The sequence below is a fragment of the Copadichromis virginalis genome, linkage group LG6, assembly GCF_057382275.1.
Source record: "Copadichromis virginalis isolate Kocher_CV1m ecotype Utaka linkage group LG6, C_Virginalis_male_GT1.1, whole genome shotgun sequence".
NCBI lineage: Eukaryota > Metazoa > Chordata > Actinopteri > Cichliformes > Cichlidae > Copadichromis > Copadichromis virginalis.
The window spans coordinates 23,387,869-23,406,715 of NC_140623.1; the positions used below are offsets into that span (position 1 = coordinate 23,387,869).

Here is an 18,847-nt window from a genome sequence, read left to right on the forward strand (position 1 = left end):
CCCAGTTTTAAACGTTAGTAATAGCAAAACTTGCAGGGGTGGGGGCTCAGCTGAAATAGGTAGGGACCAGTTTGAGTTTGAATGCAATCACAGCGTATATACCCAAACAGCAGAACAAAAAACATGGACCACAGGACAGTGTGGATGGAAATGTCAGTACAGCAACAGAAGAAGATGGCGAACAGAAAAATGAAAGGAAATGGAGTGTATGACAGTCGCATGTGCAGAACTCATGAGGGAGGAGGAGGAGAAACTTATGGCTTTCAATTTGAGAGACAGATTAATGTTCTGTCACGAGCCTCGGCAGTTCTGAGTATCAGCGCCTGATGATGAACGGCCGTACTTGACACTGATGCGCTGTAAACCCAACGCCTCACACCACCAGCACGCACGCCACGAAGCTGCTGCAAAGACAGACCCTCAAGATCTGCTCCAACAGTCACTACTTAAGGCGGCCCCGGACCACGAGGGCTGTAATGAGAAGAGACACGAAGACCAGCCAGTCGTCTAAATTATGTTGGACCGTTTAATGCACCTCGGCAAAAAACAAGCCACATTCCCAGCTAGTGATTGCCTGTCTGTCATGCTTTCGCACAATCAGTGTGCTTACGATACGTCCTGATTGCAACACGCTTGAAGCATATTAAACTGTACGAATGGAGAGGGGAGGAATTTTTAATGTCCACCCACAATTACAGTTGTGGAATTGAAGTGGTCAGAAGTTATTTTATCTATACACTGATTTATTTATTTATTTATTTACATGCATACTGAAAAAAGTTTGCAGTGTTTGCAAAACCTTGCAATAATGCAAGCACACACATATACACAGCGTCTCTGCCGCTTTCCCAAACATTCACGCTGCACTTGTGGGGAAAGCAGGATATCTGGACTTTCTATAGTAATGGCCTCGCATTGTTTGCCTAAAGAATTGCTCTCATCTTCAGTGAGCACAACTCCCATCAGAGTAAACAAACACAGCCACACTCGCATGCCCACACCCTGTACCCGTTTCACTACACAAGCCGTTGAGCAGCGCTTTGTGTCTGCAGCACTCCTCCCTAAGTGGCCAATTGCTGTCAATCACTGAGCCGACACAAGCAATTTTAGATCCTAATCATTCTAATTGAAGTAATGAAATGGAGGGCCAGGTGGACTAGACGAAACCAACACAACAAACACAGCTGACGATGGAAAGCAAGCTGCACTTGAGTTCTGCAATGATGTGGAAGACGACGAATGGGCCAGCCTGGGGTGTTGGGAGTTAAACACTAAATAGGGATTCTAAATATACTCCACAAGAGCCACTGGAGTGAAGGACGCTGAGACACATTGTATATGTCATGCAAACGTGACCCACATTGAGTGCATACATACTGAAAAGGAAGGTTTTCAGAGAACTCTAGGCGCTCCTGTGAAACCTACACACAGTGCTAGGACAAAGTATTTGCCCCCTTCCTGATTTCTTAGTTTTTTTGCTTATTAATGCCACTTAGGCTATGTTCACACTGCAGGCAAAAGTGTATCAAATCCGATTTTTTTGACCCTATGCGACCCATATCCTATCATGCTATGACAGTGTGAACGGCACAAAGCCGATATTTTCAAATCTGATCTGGGTCACTTTCGTATGTGGTACTGAATCCGATACATATCCGATGTTTTAGAAAGCGACTGCTGTTTGAACGGTCATGTCACATTAAATCCGTCTTTTACGTCACTGACACAAGACAGACGGCAATTATCAGCGGCGGAGAAGCGCCCGAGAAGACATCGCGAACGCTTCCTGGCTATCCAGCGTAGATGTCAGTGAAACTGTTGGGAAGACAACGTTGGAGAAACGTGAGCATGTTATTTGTACAGATTCTGACAGAAATCTGCAACTATCCTTTGAAGCACCACTCCTCTAAAACAGCAATAAGGATAATTATTAGGTTATCTACATTATTATGTAAATAACAAAATAACTTAAAGCAAAAATTGGGAAACGTAAAGTCCGAAGTCTTTATATTAAGGGCCATCAGTCAAACAATACTGTTTGCTCTGGGTCTAAACAGAGCGCGTTGTGTGTGACGTCTTCTTTTGCGCATGCGGGCCGCTTTGAGCGTTCACACTAGAGCGCGTTTGCTGTCGCATTTTATTTGTAGTGTGAACAAGCAGTCAAAAAAATTGAATTTGATCAAAAAATAGGAATTGAGCATTAACACCTGCAGTGTGAACGTAGCCCAAGATGATTCAGATCATCAAACAAGTTCTGACATTTGAGAAAGATAACCGATTAAATATAAAATGCAGTTTTTAAATGATGATTTCACTTATTCGGGGAGAAAAGCTATCCAATTGCCATTGTTACAACATTAACTAGCTGGCATTAACCACTTTTTTTTTTTTAGAAAGCTGAGTTTAGTTTTACTAGTGACACTCAGGCCTGATTATTGCCAACTCTGCTGAATCAAAAAATCAGTTAAACAGAACCTGACTGACAGAGTGATGCCGGCTGAAATATCTCAAAAAGCAACACATCATGCCACGATTTAAAGAAACTCAAGAACACAGGCAAAACAACGTCAGTGACATCTATCAGCCTGGAAAGGTTACAAAGCCCTTTCTAAAGCCACTGATGATTCATCCAAGAGATCACAAAAGAACCCAGAACAACGTCTAAAGAGCTGCAGACCTCACTTAGTAAGTGTTCATGGGTGCTGCTGCCTGTCTGCTAGGTACTGCCTCTACTGTTGCCATACAGCCATTCAAGACATTTGTTCTTTAGTCTTGGGTGAGTAAACCATTTTCACCATCCATTATCTATTATTAATTTATATCAATATGTTAGCACTAAATATCCCTGTCCGTGGATTATAGTAAATAAAGTCTAGACACCTTAGCTAGCAATTTAGCACTTATGGCTACTTCTGCGTCTGAAAAACTGCAGTGGCCTTTATGCTCAACTCCAGACTTCAGAAATATAGTGGTGTCGTATTGGCTATTTCTCTCTTTTATGAGTGTAGCAGATATTCTTATTTGGGGGAAATATTTGAAGCGTGTTGAATTCTTGTTAACATCTGACACAATCTAGGCTACAAAGACTATGAGAAGTTAAAAGTTCCCAAAGCCTTTGATTTGGGAAAAGCAGACCACCACACCGCTTAAACATTGTATTGTTTTTCTTAAAGGATCAAAAGCAGAGCAGCAGAATCAAAGATAAAGTTTTCTCTTAGGGTACTGCTAGTGGCTAACGTAGCCTTAAACTAACAGCTTGAAGCAAAGATGAAGAGTTAAAGAAACTCTGCTACACTCACTTCTTTTATATCCTTTGTAAAAATTGAAGTCTTTACACCCAGACTGAAGACTGAACTGTTTGGATGAGGATTTCTTAGCCAGCTATCCTGGGTCATGCTGAGGTTAAGGTTGTGACATCGGGCAGGAAGCAAAGTACAAGCAAGGATGCTAGTGTGCCACAGGGCGCTTTATACAAGAACTTAAAATTTCCCCATAAAATACTATTAAAGAACATTAAATTAAAACCAAATTTATGCCTACAGTTAGGGAAATTGTTTGAGTGGTTTTCAAGGTATTTCTTAACTAAAAAGAAAATTGAAACAAAAATGAACCTTTCTGGCATGCATAACAGAAAGTATCAGAGTCACAAAAAACACACATTGATTGTGAGTTCAGGCGTGGCTTCACCTTCCTGTGTACTCTCCTTGTTTTCTTTTATTTTTCGCATTATCTTTCCGTTCGCCTGCTGTCCAGTCGGAAGAAAGTCGGTCCCAGAGGAGCCAAACCAGTCCGTGTCTGATCCATAAACAACCGATAGAAATGCAATCAGGCCTGGCACTCCATCTTATCTTCACCCATCTTAACACTTCACCACCACTTTCTCATCCTCACATCCCTCCTCCCCTATCCAGCACTGATTTCATGTCACGGCTCTAAAATGAGACTGTCGCCTTTGGTCTCTGTGCAGACAGGATAACAGAGGGTGAGAAAGAGATACGTTTTCATGTTTTCCTTGTCATTTGGGGAATTTCTCCCCATTGCTTTGTATATAATTCGAGTCTAATTACAAGCTCTCGCTGCCTGTTTTTCTGGAGGCCAGCCTGATAATCACACAGCGAGCTGCTCTGAATAAGTCAGCTGATGCAATTGCATTGTAGCAAGCAACAGGGGCACAAATGGTGAACCAAAACAAATGAAAACAGGTCTGGCCATCTGCTGGCTTGTACAGCAAAGCTCAGGATCCATATAATCAAATATTACAAAGCAGAGAGGAAATGTTTGTCAGTTTCATTAGCCAGTGTGAGCAGGCTGCCTCAGACGTTCTCCATGCAATGCCTGCTCCCTACAAATGAACTACAGCCAGTGGTCGTCGTTCTGAATTATTGAACACTTAACTATAAATTATTATTATATATAAAAACAGCAAAAGAAGCTAGAAGAAAAGAATATGATATTATTTCTTCCTTCTACTTACCCTGACTGTTCTTCTTGTTTGTCTTGGATAGCAGATGTGGATGAAGGGCATGTGTACAGTCTTAGCTAACCTGAGGATTATATAATGAAAGGTGATTATCTGGCTAAATATGTCTGGATTAGGTAGATAGATCTAACCGGTCAAGAACAAAAAGGGCAGTGACATTGTGTTCCTGCAGATTTGCCATTTTCTGTGTTTTGATCAGTTTATATTTCATTTCCGTGCAGTTTGGTGAGAAAAACTTTAGATTCAAGATGCAAAGATCAACCATTCTGTTCTGTTCTGTCCCTCTCTATATATATTTCATGGCATCACATCCATGCACAGGGTCCATATCACTGTCCAGGAGAAACAAACAATCTGAGCCTGAATAACAACACACTGAAACGGAAAAGCGGTGCTTCTATCGGCAGGTGTAAGTCACGAATTGCACAACAGGCATCAACAGACTGACAGATGAAACAAAAGGGATACGTTCAGAGAGCTCTGGCTAGTGTTTGAAGACAATAGACCAAATAATTCTTGACATCTAAATCGTTCATAATTTACTGGACAAAGACACAGTTTATGTAGTTTTAAGTTCTGTACACCACTACAGCTCCTTTCAAATTTAACAATTAATATTTGATTGAAGTGCAGACTTTCAGCAATAACACTTTTCATCATTTGGCTATTAATACACGCAACATGCAGAATTGTTTTGTCGTTTTGGCTGTAAAATTACAAAATAATTCTGATCTTTCAGGAACAATTTGAATTTTCTCTCTCTAATTGGTTGAGGTGTTAATGCTAGTCTCCTCTTCTTTCCAAAATCATTAGATTTTTGTCTCTAACACAAACAGTAACAAAGTTAGGTTCATTTAATGAGAACTTGTAAAAATTGATCCACTGCTGCGCCATTGGTCAAAAAAGGGTCAGTTGGTAGAAAATATACACAACCTCCCACTGTCAAAACCTGTCAGTTCAGATTAGACTTCCATCCATCCATCCATTTCCTGCTGCTTATCTAGTTCAGTCTTACAGGGAAGTAAGTAGGTACACTGTTGACCTGTCCAGATACACTCTGCAACAACCTGTTGCAAAGCCAACACAAAGAGACAGACAATTTCGAGTCACTGGTTAACCCACAAACTGCATGTGGGATGAAGCCAGAGTACCGTTCTGTGTGCAAACCCCCCACACAAAGGCCAGATGGTGGATTTAAAACAAGGTCCTTCTTGCTGTGAGCTGTGTTAACCATCATCAACATGCTGCTCCAAGATTAGAAAAGAAATTGATAAAACAGCCTGTTGAGATGAAACCAAGATGAACTTGTGCCAAAATGATGGGAAGAGTTATGTGCTAAACTTGATGGAGGCCATGTTACAACATGAGCATGTATAGCTATCAGTGGAACTGGGCCACTAGTGTTTATTGATTATGTGACTGCTGATGATAGAAGTAGCAGGATAATCAGACCGTGCTTCACAGTGCAAGGGATAATAACCCAGAGGTTTCTCAAGGCTAAGAAATGGTATGGTTGATGACCAAGCCATTCACCTGATCTCAGCCCAACAGAGCACGCTTTTCAGTCATTAAATACAAAACTGAATGCCGTAAAAACCAGAAACAACTGAAGGCAGCAACATTAAAGGCCTTAAAGAGGATCTGAAGGGAGGAAACACAGTGATGTCTGTGATATCAGGCAGTTATTTGCTACAAAGGATTGTCAGGTTAGTTTGATGTGTTGAGTTTTGAGCCTGCCTTTGGGGGCAAATAATGCAAATAACAAATAAGCCTCAGAAGAAAATGCCAAACAAACCCTGAACACAGAGAGTGCACAAACAGTGCAGATGGACAGGGCAAAGCAGCCAGAAAAATCTCTAATCACAGACAGAGTCAGATAAACGAGTGTGTGGATAAATTTGTATGTTTAACGTGATTTGTTATGAGTATAACCTCAAAGCAAAGGTGAGAGGTTGAGCTAAAAACCCAAGTGAAACTCAAACTTTGCACATAAGAGTTTACCTCGTCAAGCTGCTGCACATGTAAAATCTGTGGAAATTTTGAAACTCTCTTGACGCAGAGTGTCATAATACTGCTGCTGCTGTTTACTTTTAATGAATTAAATCAAGAATATATATATATATATATATATATAGTGTGTGTGTATATATAGCAGTAAATGTGAAGAATAAGGCTGTTAAGCAGCTAGAGAAAGAACTGGGGGCAAAATGTGTGATTTGAGAGGTTAATTAACTGACAGTTGAAGAAAATGTAGATATCAATTTAAGTAAGTATTTCCCTAAGTAATGAGCTCAGGCGCCGATGCATGGGATGCTAAAAGCTGCCACTATAATCACAATGGATTCACTTTTTGAAGTGCTGTGAAGATATCTCTGCATTGGCAGCTCAGTGTATAGAGTATATGCTGTGTGTGTGTGTGTGTGTGTGTGTGTGTGTGTGTGTGTGTGTGTGTGTGTGTGTGTGTGTGTGTGTGTGTGTGTGTGTGTGTGTGTGTGGATGGCACGTACAGTCCTGTTTTTCATCCTTTCATTTCCTAACTAACTGATTTCACAGATTTTCGCGCTGTTAGTTAGTCGGGCACAGAATTTAATGGGCTTTCGGGTCCCCGGGGCTCTCTCCTATTAAACCCTACGCAGTTTATTGACTGCCAAAGTAGCTCAGACACACTGGTTGTTTTTGCTGAAAGTACACCTTAAATTTCACCTGAACCATCTTTAACTTTCTGTGTATGATATTAACTGTCACAAAGAGGGAAAAAAGAGAAAAGGAACATAAATGACACAATTTCAAGCCTCTGGCATCAGATGTGTAAACTTTCCAGATGAACTCTGTTCTTCCTCTCCTGGCATTTAGCTTTGCTCTGGAGCGGTCAGTTGGTGAACTTTGTCTCACTTCACAGGACAAAGCTGCTGCACGACCCGTGACTCACATAAATGTCACCTCACTTCAAAATGCGCAGAAATGCAAAACAGCCATGCCTCGCCTCTTCAGTGAAAAATTTGTTGTAATTTTACCGAAACCCACCGGTAGAACAACTTTTCATTAATCCCGCAGCCTTGTGTTCCCTGCAAATGGAGAAAAGGCTTTTTGTTGTGCTCAAAGGAAAACAAAAGCTGGAGAGAAAGCATAATCTGATTTTTATGCTTTCTCTCCATTCCTCTCTCTCCCCCTTCATTCCCCTGTTCTTTGCGCGTTGAGGCAGCGCAGCAGTGGGAAACTATTGAAGAACCTATTCCCTGTGCAACCCTCGCCACGCTCAAATATGCTTAGTGCATCCAACCAAAGCCCTTATTTAGCGTTTTGCTTTTTTTTTGTGGAGAAGTAGAAACTTATTTTACCCCTTACCTTCACAGAAACAGACAAGTGAACACAATAATGTGCATTTCATGGTCCACTCAGCTCCCAATGGAGTGTGGACCTTTGAATTGTTGACTTAAGTAGAATCGGCTTTTTTTTCTGTTAGCTTGGTTAGGATGGAGGCAAAGGTGCCGTTAGTGCAGCGTGAAACACCGATGCGGCCATTTTTCACGTTATCGACTTTTAGTGCAAGAAATTTTAGAAATGTCTCTCATCAACTGCACTGCAAATGTTTTAATTTTGCTGTTATTTTTAGAGGGATCTGGAGGACTCGACCAGCTTTTGACATAGCAGTTGACATAATCAGTAGAAAAATCAAATTCACCATCTTCCTTAAAACAGGTTAAGTTGATTAACTGTAACAAAAAAGGAAAATTGTGCTTCAGATTTAAGACACTGTCCACAGCTTATAGTTCGATTCGGTGACAGTTAAACGCTCCCTTAGTTATGCTGCAGTAGTCCTAGGCTGCTGTAGGCTTCCCATGATGCTCTGAGTATTTCTTCCTCACTCACCTTGTTCAACACTCAACACTCTGCTTTTAATCATTACTTATTATCTCTAGCTCTCCCCTCATCCCCAACCGGTCGCATCAGATGGCCGCCCCTCCCTGAGTCGGGTTCTGCCTATCTTTCTTCCCGTTAAAGGGGAGTTTTCCCTTCCCACTGTCACTAAGTGTTTGCTTATAGGAGGGCGTTTGATTGTTGGGGTTTTCTCACTATTACTGTAGGATCTTTGAAAAAAAAATAGTGATCAAAAAGTCAAATCAAGAAGCCAGTGAATAGCATTACTTTAAAAAAAACAAAACTTGGTCATCTTCTTTGCATATTATAAATTTGATTCGGGTTGTTTGAGGCTGCCACTGATGATGGGAAACTGCTACATCGCTCAGCCAAAACTGCAAACTACAAACACAACCATCTCAGAACTTCTCTCAGCTTTGAAGCGAGTGAAGGATACTCAGAATACATCAGAAGGTGCAATTCCCACTGCAACTAACAGCCACGAGGTACAAAATGATGCAGATGAGCGAACTGCTGTATGGATCGGAGCTGATGTTGCAAGAAAAACACATTGAATATTTTCTCACCGAACAATACCCCCATTATTTATTTTTTTACTTGGCACATTATTGAGATCGTATTTTCTTCCTCTTTCTGCCACTTGCTTTAGGGATTTTCACAGCGACTACACCGCATCCATAAATCTTCTCTGATGTCTTCTTTTCCTCCTGCCCGGCAGCTCCAATACGTCCACTATCTGCAAACGTCCAAACCATCTCAACCTTGCCTCTCTAACTCTTTATTCCCAAATTTAGTCGTTTCTGATGCAAATTACTAAGAATAATATTAAGAAAGAATTCAGCTGTAAATTGTTGTTATCTGAGCTGAGTGTGTTAACAAATGAGCAAAAGCGAGACGCTAAAGAAGAGAGGCTATTGGAGGGTTTTGTGTTTAATGAAGTATTCACTTATTGTTGACTGATAATGTCCTATCAGGGACTAATTGCCTGCACGGTTGCCTCATTAAACATAGCATGACATCCTTCCACGGGACGCTGGCTGCACACCTCGCTGCAATCGCTGCGATCTCAATACGCTCCCATTCTCCCCCTTCATCTGCTGCCCCGATGCTCATGGTTGCAGTCACGCTCTGTTTGTTGTTTGATAGAAAAGACCATTATGAAAGGACCTGGAGTTCTGGAAGTGCTCATGGATTTCCTGTTTTTGCTGTGGAAATGTTTCATTCTCTTTTTAAGCTCGTGTTTATTCCCTCCTCTTTTCTTTTCTCCCTGCTTCCTGCTCTTTAAAACGCATTTCTGACTTCTTCACTGCAGTCACCTTCACACTCCTGATCTGAAGCAGTTGGCTCGTCTCTCCCCCTTCCCTCTCTGTCTATTCAACCCTCTATTTCGCACATGCCCACCGCTCTGCCTCTGGGCCACACTTCCCTCCACAGCTCCCTGCAACCACCGCAACCTCTCCCCCTGCTTTATTTATGGGAATATGCTGATGGGGCAAACCCAGGTAAAGATAGATTTCTTTTTTTTTTAGGGCCAGAAACATAAATTGAAATAGAAAAAGGAGGGGGGCAGTGTAAGAGAGAAAGACCACGTGCAATTAATCACTGAGTTGTCATTTTTTCTAAAAAGCAAAGTCATTCATCAAAAGCAGTGGAATAAAACTAAGAAATCAGGGAGCTGGCAAGGACAGCGAAAGAGTGTATCATGGTATCTATTCAGGATCTAATTGGGTCAGTGGCAAATAATGTGGCTGTGTTTGTGCTGAGCTTTGCTTCAGAGTTGAAACAGCAGGCTGGAGATCAGCGTCAGCAGGAGAGTAATTCAATCTCATGAGAGACAAAACAAGAAATAAGGAAACCTCAAAGCTCCTGAGCAACCCGACTCAGATCCAGCGGCATGTTTCTGGCTCCACACTGCACAGGAAGTTGCTATATGAAAACAGTCAATCGAAAGTGAAACAACAGCGAAGCTAAATGCCACAGGGGGGCATTGTGCACGTAAACTACAAAAGAGCAAGGGGACACATATAAAATAAACAAAGGGGGGAAAAAATGAAATAACACATTTAGCCTGAGGGAATATCCTTCTGTCAGTCTGTCATTTAATTTGACAGAGGTCATTCTTTCTTTTGCGTTGCTGGCTGTGCCTGTCACAAAACATTAGAAAAATGAAAACTTGCTTGGTGACATTGTGCGTGAATGTAGACGGGAAAAAAATTCCACACCTGTTTTTTTTTTTTCTTCTTTTTTGGGGTGTGTGTGACCCTGCTTGTCAAAGTTAAGGACAAATCAGAGAGAGAGTTAATGGAATCTGTCTGTGTCAAAAAAGAAGAAAAAACCCTCAGAGGGAGAAATGGAGAAGGAGAAAGGCGTAGAAGTTGAGGTTGAGCCTGGTAGTAGATCATATCAGTGAAGGGAGGGAGGGCTGAGAGCGACTGAAAAACAAGGACGGGGGAGCGGCTTCTCGTGCGAGACTAGAAGCTCCGCATGCAGGATTTAGCATGTGGTGAGAAGAATAATGTACCTTGACAGAGCAGCGCTCTCTTCCAATGCGACCGATCACTCCACCCCCACCTCGAAGCGGAGTGATGTGGAGCGCGAGCACCACCTGTGACACCAACTGCCACCCTGGGGGAACATCCGCAGCTAGCCACCTGTTAAAAAATGCAGCCGCCAACCTGTCTGTTATATTCATTCAGTTCCCCGTTATTGACGTTGATTTGAAATGCGATGAGTGCCTCTTAACAATTCTTGAGCAGAATTCAAATGCCACTCAAACTGTTTCTCACAGGAGGAAAATTTGCATCATGCACATCATGTGCTCATCAGGAAACATCCTCTGGCGGCTGCTTAATAAGATGTTGATACAGCGCCTCACTGTTCCACACTTCAAAGAAGGAAAAACTGTCTTTGGCTAACGCATACACGAAGAAAGAAAATAAAGTGTTTTGCTTGATATAAGATACTGTTGATGTCCCCTTACTCCTTTTCCCAGTCTTTTCTATTCCCAGTGGCAGAAAGGTGCAGTTTCTCCAATGGCCACTTGAGGCTGGCTCCAAACGCAAGTCAACCTCCCATGACTTTCATGTTAAAAGCATATTTCAAAACTGGTTACACACTCGCACACACACAAATACAAACACTTTGTTTGTCCTGAAAAATAACATAGCCTACTGTGTGTTTAGGTGAAGGAAATTCTTGTGTTATATTAGCAGACACGTCCCTCAAACACAAACAAACACGACTGAAACAGCATTTTTATATTTCAGGTCAACAATGGTTGAAGTAAGGTGGCAAAAAATATAGAGTAGAACGGTCAGATTGTTGAGGTTGTTTCCACCTATTAAAGGCCCAGTGAGACAAAGCAACTGAACTCATTTTATTATGATGAAATGAAGAAACAAAATTTCTTTTTTTTTCTAGTCCTGTGAGCGATATGGTTTTGGCTTTTGGAGCTGAAAGTAGGAAATGCTAGAAAACGCTAAAACACAGCTGTGTCACGGGTGAATTTTTATTTTAGTTTGACTTTAGCAGCCATGCCATTAATGTGGCTTTGCTTTTTGCAAAAAGTAGCAAAGTTACTCGGGAACTTAATATAGTCTGGCAGTCTGTCTGCACACATTTGCAAGGGCAAGTGTAGGAAACGGTAAGCAGTTCTTTTGATCTCTATCAGAAGATTTATGCTGTTTCTTAGCCTGTGCTGTGGTCAAATGTTAAAAAATTCACCATATGCTAGTGCTGAAGTATGTAAATAGAGTTACTTAATCTCAGAGCTAATGGCTGGGTGAGAGGCTTGGGAGGCTGTGGTTATACACTTAATGGAAAACCTGCACTGCTTTGTGCTGTAGTAATGGGAGGAGATTATCTTGCCATGCAGAAGGACTGGATAAATGCTTCTCCACAAATTGCTCACAGCCTCTCCCTCCTTCCCACCAATCTCTTTCTCACTTATTCTAGATGTTTATTATTCATATTATACTCATGAGCGATGTGGATGCTTTAATCACGCTGACACGGAGGCTGAGGCGTGTGTGGCAGCTGAACGGCTTTGTTCAGAGATTCTGTTTTCCAGCATTGTTTCCCTCTTTACTTCTCTCTATTTTTTTTTACTGTTTATTTAGGTTTTTAGTCGGTGATATCACTGACTAATATTTTCAGTTTATGCAGCTCCTTTCATCATTCTTTGTCAGGGTTTACGTTTTTTGTTTTTTTTTTGGAACTCACTTCACTCGTTTTCTTTGGATGTTGCTCGCCATGCTTCACTTTTGTCAGCTCATGGACAATGCAATGTTTACCCCTAAGAAAGATCAATACCTCAACACCACTGAGCAGACTTCATCCTTCAAGCACAATTGATTGGATTTCTTCCTCACAGCTTGCCTGGACATGTTAAACCAGACAAATCCATGACACCCTGAATGAAGAACAGCGTAAACCGAGCATGTGCCTGTTGAATGTACCACCTCACTCCCCTCATTGGTGAGCTGTAGTTATGATGTTTTCACTGCTAGCATTGAATACATTTTTTAGGTGTAGACTCCAAATTTGAGCCATTGATTGGGCAAAAACTCGTTTAATGGAAGTAACTCAAAATTTTGAGCTTTTATGTCATTATATAAACTATTTTGCCAAACCTACAGTTTCAGTGTAGCCAGTTAGGACGATAACTATTTGTACAATAACACACCACCACAGAGGAGTTTACAAACTGTGATTGAAGCATGGAGTTTCATCTTTAATTAAAGGATTTGAACAAAAAGATTTTGCATTAACTTTTTTCTGAATTACAGCCATCAGCCACAACATTTTCAGAGGCTCAAAGGTTATCAGACAAGCTAACATAATTTTAGATATAAGTATTATTTTTTAATGCTTACAAGAAATGAGTCTCTGAAGTCTAGAAGCTATGGACGGCACCAAATGTTGTGTTTGCTCTCTTGCTATACTCTGTCAGGCCTTTACGGCAGCTCGCTTCAGTTGCTGCTTGTTTACGGGGATTTCTTTTATTCAGTTTTGTATTTAATAACTAAACAGCATGCTCTTTTGGATTATGATCAGGTGACTGACTTGGCCATTGAAAATGTAATAATATCCCTTTTTTTGCTTTGAGAAACTCTTGGGCTATTTTGCAAGATGCTTTGGGTCATTATATCCATTTGCACCGTGAAGCACTGATCAGTCAGTTTTGCAGCATTTGGCTGAGTAGAGAGTCCTGTACACTACATTTTCACACAGCAGTCACACAATCAGCAATCATCAATAAACACTAGTGGTTTACATCTTTCTAGATAGATGTTGTGATGGTATTTTTCTTAACCATGGAAATAATTCAGTTATTACAGACTTAAGCTGTAATCTGTGGCCTCCAGACTTTTTGGAGCTGCTGTGCCGGCCAGGATTTAAAATGTCTTTGGGTGGAGAAACAAACTCTTTAGAACTGAGTTGTATGTGAACGGAGGGCCGAGAGCATGTTGGTGAAGGAAATAAAAAGCAAGATACAGGAAATCTTGACTAACTGCATTTTATATATATATATATATATATATCCATCCATCCATCCATCTTCATCCATTTTATCCGGGACCGGGTCGCGGGGGCAGCAGCCTAAGCAAAGAGGCCCAGACCTCCCTCTCCCCAGCCACCTCCTCCAGCTTATCCGGGGGAACACCAAGGCGTTCCCAGGCCAGCCGAGAGATATAATCTCTCCAGCGTGTCCTGGGTCTGCCCCGGGGTCTCCTCCCGGTGGGACATGCCTGGAACACCTCACCCAGGAGGCGCCCAGGGGGCATCCTTGTCAGATACCCGAACCACCTCAGCTGGCTCCTTTCGATGTGGAGCAGCAGCGGCTCTACTCTGAGCCCCTCCTGGATGGCCGAACTTCTCACCCTATCTCTAAGGGAGAGGCCAGCCACCCTTCGGAGGAAGCTCATTTCCGCCGCTTGTATCCACGATCTCGTTCTTTCGGTCACTACCCACAGCTCGTGGCCATAGGTGAGGGTAGGGACGTAGATCGACCGGTACATTGAGAGCTTCGCTTTTACACTCAGCTCCCTCTTCACCACGACGGACCGGTGCAGCGTCCGCATCACTGCAGCCGCCGCACCAATCCGTCTGTCGATCTCCGGCTCCCTTCTCCCATCACTCGCAAACAAGACCCGAGATACTTGAACTCCTCCACTTGGGGCAGGAACTCATCCCCGACCCGGAGTGGGCACTCCACCCTTTTCCGGCTGAGAACCATGGCCTCAGATTTGGAGGTGCTGATCCTCATTCCCGCTGCTTCACACTCGGCTGCGAACCGTTCCAGTGCTGGAGGCCCTCACCCGATGAAGCCAACAGAACCACATCATCCGCAAAAAGCAGAGATGAGATTTTGAGGCCACCAAAGTGAAAGCCCTCCGCCACTTGGCTGCGCCTAGAAATCCTGTCCATAAAAATTATGAACACAACCGGAGACAAAGGGCAGCCCTGGCGGAGCCCATCACCCACCGGGAACGAGTCCGACTTATTGCCGGCAATGCAAACCAAGCTCTTGCAACGGTTGTATAGGGATCGAATGGCCCGTAGCAATGGGCCAGACACCCCATATTCCCGCAACACCTCCCACAGGACACCCCGAGGGACACGGTCGAATGCCTTCTCCAAGTCCACAAAACACATGTAGACTGGTTGGGCAAACTCCCATGCACCCTCAAGTATCCTCGAGAGGATAAAGAGCTGGTCCAGTGTTCCGCGACCAGGACGAAAACCGCATTGTTCCTCCTGTATCCGAGGTTCGACTAACGGACAAACTCTCCTTTCCAGCACCCTGGCATAGACTTTCCCAGGGAGGCTGAGAAGTGTGATTCCCCTGTAGTTGGAACACACCCTCCGGTCCCCCTTCTTAAAGATGGGGACCACCACCCCGGTCTGCCAGTCCAGGGGTACTGCCCCTGATTTCCACGCAACATTGTAGAGGCGTGTCTACCAGGACAGCCCTACAACGTCCAGAGTCTTCAGGAACTCAGGGCGGACCTCATCCACACCAGGGGCTCTGCCACCAAGGAGTTGTTTAACTGCCTCAGTGACCTCGCCTCCGGAAACTGGCGGGTCATTCCCCTCATCCCCAGACTCTGCTTCCTCCTCGGAAGACGTGTCAGTGGGATTAAGGAGGTCCTCGAAGTATTCCTTCCACCGCCTATATATGTATAATAAAATGATCTTCAAACTAATTTTAGAAGTTAAAAATGTCACACGTTATTCCAAAATAACTTCCACAAGAAGGAGGCCCTTCTATTCTACAGTCTACCTCACTTAATGGTGAGGTAGAGATTTCACTTTTAAAGACCATCAATTATTATCCAGAGTGTTTGAGTCATACTAATTTTTTGCCTTGGTTCAGTTTTTAGTAGCTATTACATTTCATTTTACCTTGCTGCTTGGTTTAGGAATCAAAATAATTAGTAGTGAGGTTGAAACGTTCACCTGAGATGTTGCATGCACTTATTAAAGTAGCCAGAGGCTTCACACACCTATTCTGGGTTGTTTCCTGTTTATCACTGATGATGTCTACTAGCCACAGAAATGCAAGTAAATAAAGCTGATATCAGAGATTTAACAGCCATAACATTCAAATCGAGTGATTCTGGATACAGGGTACTCATGTTTCACAAACATTTATATTCCCTTCATTTTGCTCATACAGTGTGTAAAAATCACAGACATTTTCTTTCATAGGAAAATGTTACTGTGAAAAACAATGCCTGTGATTAATCCAGAGTAGCAGAGGCATTGTTTCTGGGCTGTGTTTTGGCTGTTTAATGTTTTGGATGGATGATTTCAGTGCTTTGAGGAGAGCAAACAATATGAAAAAAAACTTCATCTGCAATGGTGTAGAACAGGATTTTAAGAAAACCCCACAAATCCTAAAATTATTCAGTTATTTAGACATGATTCAATAAAGGTTTTCTTATATAGTAACCTACATTTCATTTAAATGGTTCTTTAGAGCCCTTTTGTATAGAGAGATAGATATAGAACAGCAAGAAGCTTTAATACACAGTGTTGATAACAGTATGGATGATTTCCTGAAGTATTCTTTATGCCATCAATAACTGAATAATGTTGAGGAAGAATGAGCTCCGCTGCTTGTGTGGTGATGAATGGAGCTGATGTGACAGGTATCCATGATGGAGAGCAGTTTTTCAGTGACCTCTTGTCCTCACTTACTCAAACACCTCCAGAATGTGTCCAGTGATGACTCCTGGCTTGTGAATTAGTTTGTTGATCCTGCACGGCTCTCTCCCACTGATGCTGCCCCCCAGCAGACAACAGTAAAATCGCCTCCACAGTCAGGTGGAAGATCTCAAGCATCTTTCTGCACACACTGAAGGACCTGAGCTTCCTCGGAAAGTAGGGTGTGTTGCTCATCCCCTTCTTGTACACATCATCACGGTTGCTCCACCAGTTCAGTATGTCATTCAAATGAACACTGATTTAACCTCCTCACCTCCTCACCTGTAGTTTTTTCCCCTCCGGGAATCAACCGCCATCTCTGAATGTCTGACATTCAGGAGCAGGTGATTTCTGCCTGACAAAATTCTTCACCGGCTCCCTGTGCTCCAACTGGTGCCCACCCCTAACACACCCAACCACTGCGATGTCATCAGTGTACCTCTGCAGGTGACATGAATCACTGATATACTCGATATCTGAGGTGTACAAAGTAAACAGGAATGGAAACAGGACTGGCCCCTGTGGTGCTTTGGTATTACTAACCACCACATCAGACATAATGCCTCCCCCAGCCACACAACTAAATAGCCTAAATACACTACCTACAAAAGCCAACCAATATAGCTCTCCTATAACCTTGTTCCTCTATATACCGTCCAGCTTAAAAAATAAAAAGAACAAACCCCCCTGGTGTTCCAGACACCACTCAGATAATTGAAAACTTTTTTTGCAATTGTTTTGCTAAACTAACTCAGCAAAAGTGCCTCACAAATCTGTGGTTCATTGTTCATCCATGACCTGAACATGCTGCAAGAGCCCTCCTGGTGGACTACAGTGCACAGACACATGAAGACCGTCTGAGAGTTTTGGAGGTCAGCTATGAGCACTCTAATAACTGACGCTGTGGGTGGAGTGAAATTGCTCACCTATGCTTCTTCATTTTCACCAGACGGCTGAGTAGCTGTGTGGAAACCAACACCATGAAGACTTTGTGTCCGTGTAGCCAGAACTCAGGCAGATGTTTACTGTAGGAGAATCAATTTCAAGCCCCTCGAAGCATGTGGCGCATGTCGAAAGCACCTATTTAAAAATAGTTCATTTTGGCACCGGTACACTGAGTAATCATTTATCTCATTTCAACTCATTTAGCCAACATGTTCTTCTTGCAAATTAATGAATAAACAGTGTAATGGTTTGTTAACGCAATATTGATGTGGTAATCCTGATAGTGATGACATGCCCAGACTAAATCTGCCTATAAACGGATGAGCTGACACACCCACATGCATTTACCCCTCTTCTCCTCCGACCATTAACATAACTGAATATGCTTGATGTTGATTATTTGTTACTTTTTAACAATGCAAAATGACATTGTTAATGTTTACGCCAACCCACTGAGTGCAGCTCAGACCAGCATTTACTACATATATTAGTAATTATAGGACAGGTGTAATTCTGTAATTCTGAGAATAGCTGAGCTGCTATCAGACAACTCTTGTCATCTTGGTTGCCAGAATAAACACACTGTTATTATTAGACAAGGGTCAAAATGCTGCACTCCCACCTGAAAGCAATTTTTCAGCAGCTCCAGTGACGCTCCCCTCATCCACCATAAACTTTGTGCTCTATGACCACAGTACTCCACTTTACCCTTAGCATGACTTGGGGTTTTTTTTGCCAGTCAAGATTATCACAATGAAATAGGAGGTAATCATAGACTGTATATAAATGATGGATGCAGCCAGCCTAATATTAGCCACTAGTTTGTACAAAGCTTGGATCTAACTGAAAACCGATGAATGCATGCTTATATGGTGGAGACTCGTCAATCAGACTAAATTAAGCTAAATCACATCCTGCTTTGTTCTGTATTTTTATCTGAATAGGACTTTAATTACATATTTAACTTGTTGCATAACTACTGAGGCTGTAATGTCATCAGGAATTTTTTATAAGATCATAAATTCAGTGAGCAGTGGGGTCAGTTGGGCTTCATCTCACAACCAGATGCCCTCTGATGGCCATTAAAAAGATTTAGAGCTAAGACACTTAGACACTGGCTTGACTTTTCAGACCTGACGTTATGTCTGTTTTTTATATACAGATCATAGCTGGAATAAGTGTCTCAAACAAATCGGGTCATTTAAAGGCAAAAAGCCTGTTTGTGTCTCTGAAGAAACTCAGTTATATCAGACAAAACAAATATACTCACGTTTTTAAAATGCTTTTCTCAAAGCTCTTTAGACTGAAGGCGAATTTTAACCGTGGTAAATG

The 18,847-nt window shown here is 42.4% G+C and overlaps 1 protein-coding gene across 1 annotated transcript in view; it reads left to right on the top strand.

Moving 5' to 3' along the window:
• LOC146707787 (serine/threonine-protein kinase pim-2-like) overlaps positions 1-18,847 on the top strand; it is a 174,938-nt gene that overhangs the window by 44,991 nt on the left and 111,100 nt on the right. The window lies entirely within an intron of this gene.